A 14,206-nucleotide genomic window follows, 5' to 3' on the forward strand; every position below is an offset into this window, starting at 1 on the left:
TACGGCGTTACGTCAACAGTCAGCGACGCGCCTGAGGCGTGTGCGGAGCCTGCTGGGAGTTATAGTACAAGGGCGGAGCCGGGCAAAGACTCTCCCACTGCGCACGCGCCAGTTGCCCCTTCGCGTCTCAAGGCTTGTAAGTGGTTAAAAAGCCCGCAGTAGGTTTTGCGCAAACCCTTGTTAAATAAATGCCTGTTGACCATTAGGAAAAGACAGGCCGGAATCAAACCAAATCCAGACCTTGCCAAACCTTTCAACATCTAGGTTCATGCCTCCTCCTCAAGTTGCCCTCCGTGATTGCTATAGCGATCTGTCCCTTCTGAGTAGTCCATATTAACCACTACAGAATAGTTTCATTAAAAAATAATAATAAAAATCATCGTGAGAATTATTCCTATTTTTATAGATGCAGCAGCCGAATTTCAGAGAGGGACTCCAAGATCACACAGCTTGTCAGTGGCAAAATCCAGCCTTCAATCTGAGTCTTTTAACCCCAAACCATAAAGGATCATCCGCGGACACCTTACGGAGGAGTAGTTGAGCAGATAAGGCCACAGGTCAGAGATCTGAGACTCTCAAGATGCTTTACTTTGTGGGGCTCCAACAGGATGGTGGGGAGTGGCAGAGACCGTGGAGGGTGAGGGGTTCCAAAGAGTTTGTATCAACCAATCAGAAAAGAGCACGCGGTTGAACTCCTGGCGTTCCCTAGTTCCGGAAGTGGGTAATGGGGTGGGGGACACAAGCTTGGAGAGCCTAAGACCCGGTCCCAGACCTGGTAGTGAACTTTCTTTCCTTTATAGTACTTGTAGGTTGAAGATGACGGAAGGCTGAGAAGGTGAGAGAAAAAGAAGAGAAAAGAAGAAGAAGAAGAAAGAAAGAGAGAAAGAAATGCATTCTTCCTATTGGTCAACCAAGAAGACAGATTTGGGACAGGCGTCATTTGTTGGTCCTGGGCTCCAGATCCATCTCTGTCTCTGGAGAGCCTCCAGGGCCGCGCCCAGTGCCATTCATCTCTGAGTTCCTGCCACCAGCTGCTCAGTGAGACTGAATAGGTGAATCACCCAAATCAGCCCACATTCGCGGGAATCTTTTCCTCGCAGGCAGAACGATATACATTTCCTGCCATCTTCTGCAGTGCCCACTCAAGCCCACCTCTGGGCCAGGCAAGGAAAGTCCAAGCAACAACACAAGTGATTTTGAAAGCAGCTTTGACTTCAGGGCAAGGCATTTGTCTTGCCCTCCCCATGGTATTTATCCGCCCCCTTGGAGCAAATCTGCCTGAACAAGCTGCTGTTTTCACAGACGTTCTCCTTCTGTTAGATAATAAAGAGACTGTACTTCCTTATTCAGGAGTGAAAACAAAATGTTCCGCATTAAAAAAGCAGGCTAATGCTCAGAAGAATCTCCCTTCACACTGAGCACAAAGTGACGATCTGGGGTAGGGCCACCAGAGAAAACACAGGAGGCCTTGTAAATTTCAATTTCAGATAAACAGCAAACAAGTTTTTCAGATGCCAGGGTGGCTCAGGTGGTAAGGTGACTGCCTTCAGCTCAGGTTGTGATCCTGGAGTCCCAGGATGGAGTCAGGAGTTTGCTTTTCCCTCTGACCCTCCCCGCATCTTGTGCTCTCTCTCTCTCAATCGGAGAAAGATAATTATCATATGATCTCTCTGATATAAGGAATTTGAGAGGAAGTGTGGGGTCATGGGGGGTGGGGGAGGAAAAAATGAAACAAGATGGGATGGGAGAGGGAGACAAACCATAAGAGACTCTTCATCTCAGGAAACAAACAGGGTTGCTGAGGGGTGGGGGGTCAGGGATAGGGCGGCTGGGTCATGGACATTGGGGAGGGTATGGGCTATGGTGAGTGCTGTGAAATGTGTAAGCCTGGTGATTCACAGACCTGTACCCCTGGGGCAAATAATACATTATATGTTTTTTAAGAAAAAAGGTTCACTGGAGTGCCTGGCTGGCTCCTCGAAGCACATGTGACTCTTGATTTCAGGGTTAGGAGTTCGAGCCCCAGATTGGGTGTAGAGATTATTTTTAAAAATAAATAAATAAAACCTTTAAACAAAAAAAGTTACACTGTTCGTCTGAAACGCAAATCTAACTGAGAAGCTTATCGTTTTATTTGCCAAATCTGACCACCTTAATCAGGGAAACATCCTCCCAGGGGAGTGTTGGGGGGCAGCCAGGCTGCACCCTGAGGCCTCCCAGGGTCCTGAGTTCCTTTGCAGTGTCTCACTTCATCACACTCCTCTCTGTTCTCCGATCTCTCCCCTTGAGGACCCATCCAATGTCCTGGGCAGAAGGACATTGAAGGAGCTTAGGACCTAGCCCTTGCTGCTCTTTTCCTCCCTTCTTGCCCTTCCCTAGGGAGCCACTAAGCGGTGCTAAAGCAGCCCTTCTTGTGGAAGGGTGTGGACCAGGCCTGGTCCCTGCTCTCAAAGAATACTGACCCCCTGGGGGGAGGATGGGGCCCAGACAGAAACTAGCAAGAATGTAAGAAAGTGAATAGAAAACTTAATAAAATGCTTAAGTGATACACAAACAAAAAACGGTTGGTGTAATAAAGAGTAGGGAGCACTATAAACTGCCTGATGTGGGACGTCCTCTCTGAGAGGGTGACACTGGTGCCAGGGCCCAGCTAATAAGGGACCTGGGGGTGGAAGGCTCTGGGCCTTGATAAAAAGTTTGGATTTTAATCCATGGGTTTTTTTTTTTTAAGATTTTTATTTATTTATTGGACAGAGAGATCACAAGTAGGCAGAGAGGCAGGCAGAGAGAGAGAGGAGGAAGCAGGCTCTCCGCTGAGCAGAGAGCCTGATGTGGGGCTCGATCCCAGGACCCTGGGATCATGACCTGAGCCGAAGGCAGAGGCCCAACCCACTGAGCCACCCAGGCGCCCCGATTTTAATCCATGTTAACTCAGGCAAGTTATTGAACCTCCCTGCATCTCAGTTTTTTCATCTGTAAAATAGGGATGATTATAACAGCATTTGCCTCATAGCTGTGTCATGAGAATTCCATGAGTTTTTAATAACAAAGGTGTCTGGACTACCTGGCAACTAACGAGTGCCGTGTAAGTACCAGCTGCCATTGTTAGTATGCTGCTGTGGGCACAGAGGGAAACCCTGGGAGGGTTTTAGGCAGGGAAGTAACATGATTTGACTTACATATTCTTTTTTTTTTTTTCTTAAGATTTTTTATTTATTTATTTGACACAGAGAGAGAGCCAACGCAGGCAGTGGGGGTGGCAGGCAGAGGGAGAAGGACAGGCAGGCTCCCTGCTGAGCAAGGAGCCCAATGCAGGACTCTATTCCCGGACCCTGGAATCATGACCTGAGCTGAAGACAGACACTTAACCAACTGAGCCACCCAGGCATCCCCACCAAAGACAGAATTCTCACCAACCATTACAGTCTTTAGTGTCTCAGGGACAGGACTGAGAGTCACACAGACCCCAGTTTGCATCCACGCCCTTCCACTTACCTCATGAACTTGCATAAACCACTTCTCTTTCAGAGTCTCAGTTTCCCTTTCTGTAAGGTAAGAATAAGAATGCCTACCTCTGAGGGTTGCCATAATGATTATGTTTTTTAGATGTTGGGAAGCACTTAGCAGGGCATCTGACAGTGGCTCTGGCAATAGGAATAACAATCACAATTATTGCTGTCATTGTCACTATTACACATTATTAACCAGAGGGCATGGAAGTTAAGAGCACTAGTTCTGAAGTCAGGCAGCCTGGGTTCCAATCTCAGCTCCACTGCATGCTAGCACACGGACTGTGGTCTCTAAATGCTGTTTCTGTGGAAGGGAATCTGGGCTCCTTAGAGACATGGCTGATTTGAGGTCTGGGGGCAGAAGAGGTACGAGATGAGCCTGGAGAATCTTACTCAAATAAGGAAGGTGTCAAAAACTAACTTACCTGGATATTTATCAGTTTCCAAATGATCAGACCACAATTTTCTTGCTGTTCAGAGGGAAAACTCAGTTTTTCAGTGGAGGAATGAGGGTGAATCCACCTGAACCTACTGGTCAATTGTATCATCTGTAGAAGTGGGTACCACATGAAAGCATGTCCAGATGTGTTATAATATGAAGTCCACATCATCTAGGGTGCATTCCTCCCAAAAATGGTGAGCCTGAATCTAATCAAACATTTGGACCCAACTTCCAGTTTATAACACATATATGGAGGACACTGTGTCCTCCAGGGAACTGAGGAAATTGAGAAAGCACCCAGACATATCCAGACCGTGGAGCATTCTACAAGAAAACGAATAGGTCAACAGGTCATGAGCAGAGGTCACTGTGCTAGAATAAAAAAGAGTTGATAGCCATAACCCCATTACACCCTTGTTTATACCCCGCTTTGAACAAACTAACCTTTCAAAGAAATTTTTGTGAACAATAAATGAATTTTGTATTTGAATTATGTATTACATTATACTGATAAGTTATTATTAATTTTATTAGGTTGACAATGGGATTGTCATTACGTAGAACAATGTCATTTTTAGAGATACATGCTGATGTATTTCACAGTAAAGTGTCATGATGTCGGCGACAGTTTAAAAAGATAAATCAAATTCAGAAAAATTCAGATAATTGTTAAACCAAGGATAGACATAATGGGTTAATTATATTATTCCCTGTATTCTTTTACATGTTTGAAATCTTTCGCACTAAAAATTGAAGACCGTTGATCCTACCTGCCATTTTACAAATGGCCACATGGGGACAGTAGAGTACTGAGCTGGGTGTAAACCCAAGCTTTACATTAGAAATAGAGTAATCTCCCCATTCATTCTTTATTCACTTCAACATCCTTGCATCGAATCCATCTTTAGTAAGTGCCAACTTACTAAAGGACTCTGAGCTGGACCTACAGGGGATAAAGAGTCAAACTCACCCCTACCTGCTCCCTCCTGCAGACACTAGTGTATCTGGGGGCTGAGACCAGGCATCACCACGAACATCTGTCCTGGTGGGGAGGGTGTCTGTGCTCACATAGGTGTCTCTATGTTTGATGTCACTGGAATGGAGGCTTTGGCTGGGCATGCTAGAAACAAAGACATTAATATGGATGCCGGGGCATGGGGTGGGGGGAGGGTTGCCATTTCTGTGATGTCTCTTGACCTCTTCCACACTCAGCAACTATAAGATCATCTTAGGCAAGTTCCTTTACCTTTCTGAACCTCATGGAGCTAAGCAGAGTTCATACCTTATAGCTTTTCTGTTGGAAAAGAATGAGTCTATATAAATTGTTTTGAAAGGTGTGTGGCACATAATAGGTGCTCAGTGTGAACATATTTAAGTCTTTCCCTGTTCCCCTGTGGTGCCTTAGGTTGGAAGCAGGAAGTCAGCTTGTCTGATTTACATGAAGGCCTCAAGTCTACTGGGGAAAATGATGACTGGGGCCTTGAGACTGGGGCACTGGAATTAAGATTGTCCAAAGAGCAAGATAGTAATCATAGGGTTAGAGCAGCTGCTTCTCTTGAGGATTTTCTTTGTGCTCAGCACTATCCCATGCGTTCTATGTGTACTAACTTAACTTCTCTCAGCAAACCTACAAGGCAAGTACTGTCACTCTCTCTACTTTCAGGCTGAGGAAACTGAGGGACAGGGCTAGTAAAGAACTTTTCTGAGTTTTCTCAGATGGTAAGGAGGGGAGGCCAGGATTTAAACCCAGGCGGGCTTCATTCACATCCACTGTACCCTTCTTTGGCAATGGGTGCTGCAGAAAAATGAAGCATTTTGCTAGAGAGAGTGTGTGTTTTCCTGCCATTGACAGGGGTCTGTGGACCTGTGAAAGGGTGACAAGAAGGGCCAAGATCATGCTCTGAACCCATTTCTCAAAAGCATCCCCTGGGTAGCACCTGGGTGGCTCAGTGGGTTAAGCCTCTGCCTTTAGCTCAGGTCATGATCTCAGGGTCCTGGGATCGAGCCCCGCATTGGGTTCTCTGCTCAGCAGGGAGCCTGCTTCCCCCTCTCTTTCTGCCTGCCTCTCTGTCTACTTGTGATCTATCTCTCTCTCTCTCTCTCTCTCTCTCTCTCTCTCTGTTAAATAAGTAAATAAAATCTAAAAAACAAAAAACAACAATTAAAAAAAAAAACCATGCCCGGGTCCTTGTGGATCATGAATCGGCTCCTGGGGTGTGGCTGCCCAGCATCATTTTTCTGATAACAGACTTCATCTCTTCCTTTCAGAGAACCACTCTTACCCTCTGCTCAACCAGGTGGTCAGGCAAAGCTCATGACAGCAACCACTAGTTCAAAAATGACCAAATGACAAGGTTTGGTCAATGACAGTAAGGTCTGTCCTCCATTCAGGGATTGGTTCATGGGAAGCTTGTGACCCAAGCCAGACCAATTAGAGAAAATTCTGGGACTTTCACTCCTCTATTGGGAAAGAAGATACACTCCTTTTCTATGGTGTAGCTGAATTCGTAAGATGTACACTGAATCGCTTTGGGCCATCCTTATTATCATTTGGAAAGAGTCAGCCTGAGGAGAGAAGAGCTGAGAGGTAGAGAAACAGAAGATTGTTGACATTGTTGGAACAACTGGATCCAGTCCTGCCTGAATCTTAATTTTCTTTCATTCAAGTGAGGGGCAAAAATTATTCCTTTTCATTTACTCTAGCTGAGTTGAGTTTTTGAGTCCTAACTTAATACATTTCTCAACAACATGATGTAAAACAGAAAGAGCCGAGCTATTTATGAGGGCATCAAAGACCTAGGAGCACTGGTGTGGGAACATGAAGAAGGAAAATCTTGTTCCATACATGACAGGACTCTGTAAGTTGCTTATAAAGAAGGTCTGCAGGTCTGCTCCATGCCTGGCCTATTAATCTCCATACTGGGAAGAATTCAAATACACCTCTTAGAAGGTTTGATGGATGATATGTGGATGGAGAAAGGGAGCAAAGCTGGAAGTCCAGAAACAAAACTGAGTGGCAGTGCTTATAGCTCATAAATAACAGCAACAATTGCCCCTTCTCTTTCTCCTCCAATCGATGTCAGATGAAGAGAAGCAGATTCATTATGACCTGGGCCCACACCATACTGGAAGTCCCAATCATCACCCATCCCCACCACATCTGCCCTGGGGCCAGGTACAAGGAACCCCCCCACCCCCGTGATGTTTCTTGGGTCAAACACACCCAGACCTGCGAAGCTTATAGTTACATGCTGGGCCCTGTTCTGAGTCATGCTCAGGGTCTTGTCTGGTCCCCCGGCCTGGGAGGGAGATGGCTTGGGCATGTTACATAGCTCTTACTTTCCAGACTTCACACCACCCTGAAAAGTAGTCTCTCATTAGTCCCCACATTCTTTTTTTTTTTTTTTTTAAAGATTTTATTCATTTGACAGACAAAGGTCACAAGTAGGCAGAGAGGCAGGAAGAGAGAGAGAGGAGGAAGCAGGCTCCCTGCTGAGCAGAGAGCCTGATTCGGGGCTCGATCCCAGGACCCTGAGATCATGACCTGAGCCGAAGGCAGAGGCTTTAACCCACTGAGCCACCCAGGCGCTCCAGTCCCCACATTCTTGAGGAAAGAGAGGCTCTGGGGGGTTCATCGCTTGCCAAGGTCAACCAGCTGCTACCAGCCATGGCTGCTAGTCACACTCATGTCTTTGCACTTACACCCATGCCCAAAAGCTCACCAAAATCAGCTAGTCAGTGTAGAATGTGGGAGTAGGGTAGGCTAGGGGTGGGTGTTGGGGGGAGTAGAGAGATCCCAGGGAACATGGGCCCAGGGCCAGGAAGGCCAGAGGTGTCTTCTTTCCCTTAATGTGACCCTGGGACTTTGAGCAAGTCCTGACTCCTCTCTGTTCCTCCACTTCCCCATCTGGAAAATGAGTATATCATTTCCTATAAATCTGTATGTTCTTTGGGGAATTGGATTAAAAATAAGAGAGAGAAAATAAATATGGCACTAATGCAAAGAATCCCTAATAATCACTATCCTCAATATTAGAGTTTAAAAGACATTGATAAATACTAGTTATCATGGGTTTCCAGGAGAAGCTAGCATAGACTTTAATCTTAAGATGGTGGTCAGGGCAATGAAGCCTCCCCATATCCAGGATTTAAGGGACCACATAATCCTGCCTGGCTTGAAAGAGCCGAACATGTAGGTGGTTCCTATATTTCATCTGGCAGGCAGTGTGGCTAAGGGGATGGGTTTGGGCTGTGGCACTGGGGCAGTGATGGAATCCTGGATTAAAACCTCCTACACATTCATGTCCTCGTATATAAAATATGGATATGAACATAATTCACCCTTGTGGGTGGTTTTAAGGGTTCAGTCTGAAGTGTGAAAAATATTTTGTACTTTGTTCTTAGGAAGAGCATAGAGTATGCACTCCATGAATATTAGCTTTATTATTAAGTTCATCCGTAGTCCATGCATAAGTGCAAAGTTTTACCGTATTTACATGAACATTTTTCTAGAGTATCAGTTAACTCTTGTTGCATAACTAATCACTCTAAAACGTAGTCACTGTAAACAAGCTCTATTTATCATTTATTATGGGTCTAGAGGATGAGAACAGCCCCTGGGATCTTCTTTGGGCAGCTCTTATTTACTGACACAGGGTTTGGGTGAGGTCGACATCAGCCTTGGAACTGGGAACTGCTGAGGCCCATGGATCTATCCTATCCCTCAGACCTGCTTCAGGAGCAGACCCACAAGTCCATTTTGGCCAGCGTGCATTGTATTGATGCTGGGGAGGTGCACACAAAGGGAGCTTCTGCAGAGATCCCAGACAGCCTGTGTGAGCACAAAGTTAGCACGTGAAGCTGAGGAGAGCCAGCCAGAGGGAAGAAGAGAACTCTGGCCTGGAGGCAACACTCACTTCTTATGTCCTCCTATATTTGAAGACAGTCCTTGCCTAGAGTTTCCAGTTACATGAGCCAATAAATTCTTTTTTAAAAAGCTGTTTGGGGGGTAGGAAGAGCAAGATGGAGGAAGAGTAAGAGACCTAATATCATCAGGGCCAAGGAGTTCAGCTTGATTATTATCAAACCATTCTGAACACCTACAAACTCAACAGGAGATAGAAGAGAAGAGGAGCAGCAATTCTAGGAACAGAAAAGTGTAGGAAGGTAGGACATGCAGAGAAGTTAATCTGAGGAGATATATGGGAAGATAGACCATGGAGGGAAGGGCCAGCTGTCAGCAAGCAGTGGAGCAATGGAGCACAAAATGGGAACTTTTAGAAGACTGCTCCACTGAGAAACATTGCTCCAGAGGCTAAGCAGGGAGGTGGAGCCCTCGCAGGGACAGTATGATCTTGGGACCCACAGGGGTCACAGGAAGACCAGGAGTGTCTGAGTGTGGTGGAGTTCCCAGATATTGGAGTGGGGAAGCCAGCTGCAGAGACAAAGCCAAGGAGTGGGCTCTCAGCTCAGGGTTACCTTAAACCATGATCCAAGGCATAGTCAGATCACTGCTCTTTGAGCAGGGACCCCACAAGTGGCTGATCTGGAGAGACCCCCTCCTTCCTCCTCCTCCAGGAGGAGCAGTGCTGGAGCACATGGCAAGAATATGCTAGGTATGGAGACTCCAAACATGGCTGTGCGCCAGAGATACAAACACTTGGTCACAGGCTGGATGAGCACAGAACACAGCTGGAAGCCAGGGAGATGGGAGGGATTGACTGCTTTTCTCTGAGGGCACACTGAGAAGCGGGGCCCTGAGCTCTCAGCTCCTCTGGGCTGGAGATTGGGAGGCTACCATTTTCATTCCTGTCCTCCAAATTTATATAGAAAGTGTTCAGGGAACAAAAGCTCCTGACAGCAAACCCAAGCAGATTACTTAGCCTGGCCCCTGGCAAGGGCCGTGCAATTCTGCCTTGGGCAAAGACATTTGAGAATCACTGCAACAAGCCCCTCTCCCAGAAGATCAGCAAGAACATCTAGCCAAGATCAAGTTTACCCATCAATGAGAACTGCAGAACTCCAGAGCTAGGAAAATGCAACACATAGAATTCATGGCTTTTTCCCCATGATTCTTTAGTCTTTTGAAGTTAAATTTTTAATTTTATTTTTTTCTTATTCTATTTTTAAAAATCTTTCCTCTTTCCTATTTTAATGTTTTTAAAACTATTTTATCTTATCATTACCTTTTTAAAAATCTTTTAAAATTTTTGTTGTTATAGTCATATATTCTATCACTTCATTGTATTTAACCTTGTTTTTTGTATACATATAGATTTTTCTTTCTTTAAAATTTTGGGGCAGTTTCTTCTAACAGATCAAAATATATCCAAAATCTAGCTCATGGCTTTGTTCTCCAGCCTGAATACATTCATACATTCTTTCTCTTTTTTTTTTCTTTTTTCAACCAACTTCTTATCAATTCCTTTTTTAGAATCTTCTTTAATTTTCATTTTTACAGTCATATTCCATCCATTCATCATGTTTACCCTTATTTATATATATACATATGTTTTTCTTTAAAATTTTGGGAGGCAGTTTCTTCTAGCACACCAAAATACACCCAAAATCAAGTGTGTGGCTCTGTTCTATTCACCAGTCTAATATATAAATGTGTGTGTGTGTATACATATATATATGTGAATATATATATATATATATATATATATATATATATTCAACCTGGGGTCATTGCTACCCTTTTAGTATTTTGTTCTCTCATTCATCTATTCTTATCTGGATAAAATGACAATGTGGAAAAACTCAAGTCAAAAAAAAAAGAAAAAAGAAAAAAGAACAAGAACAAGAACAAGAGGCAGTACTGATGGCTAGGGACCCAACCCTACTAATGTAAGATGTCATATCTAGAGTTCAGAATGACAATTATCAAGGTGCTAGCTGGGCTTGAAAAAACCATGGAAGATACTAGAGAATCCCTTTCTGGAGAAACAAGATTTCTGAAGAAATAAAAGAACTAAAATCTAACCATGTTGAAATCAAAAAGCTATTAATGAGGTGCAGTCAAAAATGGAGGCTCTTACTGTTAGGGTAAATGAGGCAGAAAAGAGAATTAGTGATCTAGAAGATCAAATGATGGAGAATAAAGAAGCTGAGAAAGAGAGAAATAAATAACTAACGGACCACAAGAGGAGAATTCAAGAGATAAGTGATACCATAAGACAAAACAATATTAGAATAATTGGGATCCCAGAAGAAGAAGAAAAAGAGAGAGGGGCAGAAGGAATATTGGAGCAAATTTCCCTAATTTGGCAAAGGGAACAAACATCAAAATCCAGGAGGCACAAAGAATCCCCCCTCAAAATCAATAAAAATAGGTCCACACCCCATCATGTAATAGTAAAACTTACAAGTCTCAGAGACAAAGAGAAAATCCTGAAAGCAGCCCAGGACAAGAGGTCTATAACATACAATGGTAGAAATATTAGATAGACCTATATCAGAGACTTTGCAGGCCAGAAAGGACTGGCATGATACGTTCAGAGCACTAAACGAGGAAAATAGGCAGCCAAGAATACTATATCCAGCTAGGATGTCATTGAAAATAGAAGGAGAGATAAAACTCTTCCAGGACAAACAAAAGCTAAAAGAATTTGCAAACACCAAACCAGCCCTACAGGAAATATTGAAAGGGGTCCTCTAAGCAAATAGAGAACCTAGAAGTAACAGACCAGAAAGGAACAGAAACAATATACAGTAACAGTCACATTACAGGCAATACAATGGCACTAAATTCATATCTTTCAGTAGTTACCCTGAATGTAAATGAGCTAAATGCCCCAATCAAAAGACAGGGGGTATCAGAATGGATCAAAAAACAAGACCCACTGATATGCTGTCTGCAAAAAACTCTTTTTAGACCCAAAGACACATCCAGATTTAAAGTGAGGGGGTGGAAAAGAATTTACCATGCTAATGGACATCAAAAGAAAGCTGGGTGGCAATCCTTATATCAGATCAATTAGATTTTAAGCCAAAGACTCTAATAAGAGATAAAGAAGGACACTATATCATACTTAACACTATATCATACTTGTCTGTCCAACAAGAAGATCTAACAATTTTAAATATCTATGCCCCTAATATGGGAGCAGCCAATTATATAAGCCACTTAATAACAAAATTAAAGAAACACATCAACAATAATACAGTAATAGTAGGGGACCTTAACCCAAATACATGGAGGCTAAACAGCATCCTACTAAAGAATGAATGAGTCAGCCAGGAAATTAAAGAAGAATTGAAAAAATTCATGGAAACAAATGATAATAAAACACAACTGTTTAAAATCTGTGGTACAGAGCAAAGGCAGTCCTGAGAGTAAAATATATAGTGATACAAGCCTTTTTCAAGAAACAAGAAAGGTCTCAAGTACACAACCTAACCCTACACCTAAAGGAGCTGGAGAAAGAACAGCAAAGAAAGCCTAAACCTAGCAGGAGAAGAGAAATAATAAAGATCAGAGCAGAAATCAATGAAATAGAAACCAAAAAAATAGTAGAACAAATCAATGAAACTAGGAGCTGGTTCTTTGAAAGAATTAATAAGATTGATAAACCTCTGGTCAGACTTATCAAAAAGAAAAGAGAAAGTATCCAAATAAATAAAATCATGAATGAAAGAGGAGAGATCAAAACCAACACCAAAGAAATACAAACAATTATAAGAACTATTACAAGCAACTACATGCCAGCAAATTTGACAGTCTGGAAGAAATGGATGCATTCCTAGAGATGTATAAACTATCAAAACTGAACCAGGAAGAAATAGAAAACCTCAACAGACCCATAACCAGTAAGGAGATTGAAAAATCTTTCCCCCTCTCCCCCCCGCCAAAAAAGAAAGAAAGAACGAAAGAAAAGAAAAGAGAAAGAAAGAAAGAAATCTTCCAACAAACAAGAACCCAAGGCCAGATGGCTTCCCAGGGGAATTCTACCAAACATTTAAAGAATTAATACCTATTCTGAAACTCTTTCCAAAAATAGAAATGGAAGAAAAACTTCCAAACTGTTTTTATGAAGCCAGCATTACTTTGATCCTAAAACCAGACAAAGACCCCATCAAAAAGAATTACAGGCCAATACCCTTGATGAACAGGGACACAAAATACTGGTCAATAGGATCCAACAATACATTAAAGGATTAAAAGGATTTTTCACCAGGGATTTATTCCTGGGCTTTAAGGTTGGCTCAACATCCACAAATAAATCAATGTGATACAATACATTAAAAAAAGAAAGAACAAGAACCATTTGATACTCTCAAGATGCTGAAAAAGCATTTGACAAAGTACAGCATCCTTTCTTGATCAAAACTCTTCACAATGTTGGGATAGAAGATACATATCTCAATATCACATAAGCCATCTATAAAAAACCCATCCTCAATGGAGAATATCATCCTCAATGGGGAAAAAATGAGAGCTTTCCTCTAAGGTCAGGAACATGGCAGGGCTGTCCATAATCACCACTGTCATTCAACATAGTACTAGAAGTCCTAGCCTTGGCAATCCGACAACAAAAAGAAATACAATGCAGGGGCACCTGGGTGGCTCAGTGGGTTAAAGCCTCTGCCTTCGGCTCAGGTCATGATCCCAGAGTCCTGGGATCAAGCCCCGCACTGGGCTGTCGGCTCAGCAGAGAGCCTGCTTCCTCCTGTCTCTCTCTCTGCCTGCTTCTCTGACTACTTGTGATCTCTGTCAAATAAATAAATAAAATCTTAAAAAAAAAAAAAGAAATAAAATGCATCTGAATCAGCAAAGAAGTCAAACTCTCATTCTTTACAGATGATATGATACTTCATGGGAAAATCCAGAAGACTCCACTCAAAAACTGCTATAACTCATACAGGAATTCAATAAAGTGTCAGGATATAAAACCAATGCACAGAAGTCAGTTTCATTTCTATATACCAACAACAAGACAGAAGAAATAGAAATTAAGGAGTCAATCCCATTTACAATTACACCCAAAACCATAAGATACCTAGGAATAAACCTAACCAAAGAGGCAAAGAATTTGTACTCAGAAAACTACAAAGTACTTATGAAAGAAATTGAAGAAGACACAAAGAAATGGAAAAAACATTCCATGCTCATGGATTGGAAGAACAAATATTGTGAAAATGTCTATGCTGCCTAAAGCAATCTACACATTTAATGCAATCCCTATCAAAATAGCATCAAATTTTTTCAAAGAAATGGAACAAATAATCCTAAAGTTTATATGGAACCAGAAAA

Source organism: Mustela nigripes, chromosome 2, assembly GCF_022355385.1.
Source record: "Mustela nigripes isolate SB6536 chromosome 2, MUSNIG.SB6536, whole genome shotgun sequence".
In the NCBI taxonomy this organism is placed as follows: Eukaryota; Metazoa; Chordata; class Mammalia; order Carnivora; family Mustelidae; genus Mustela; species Mustela nigripes.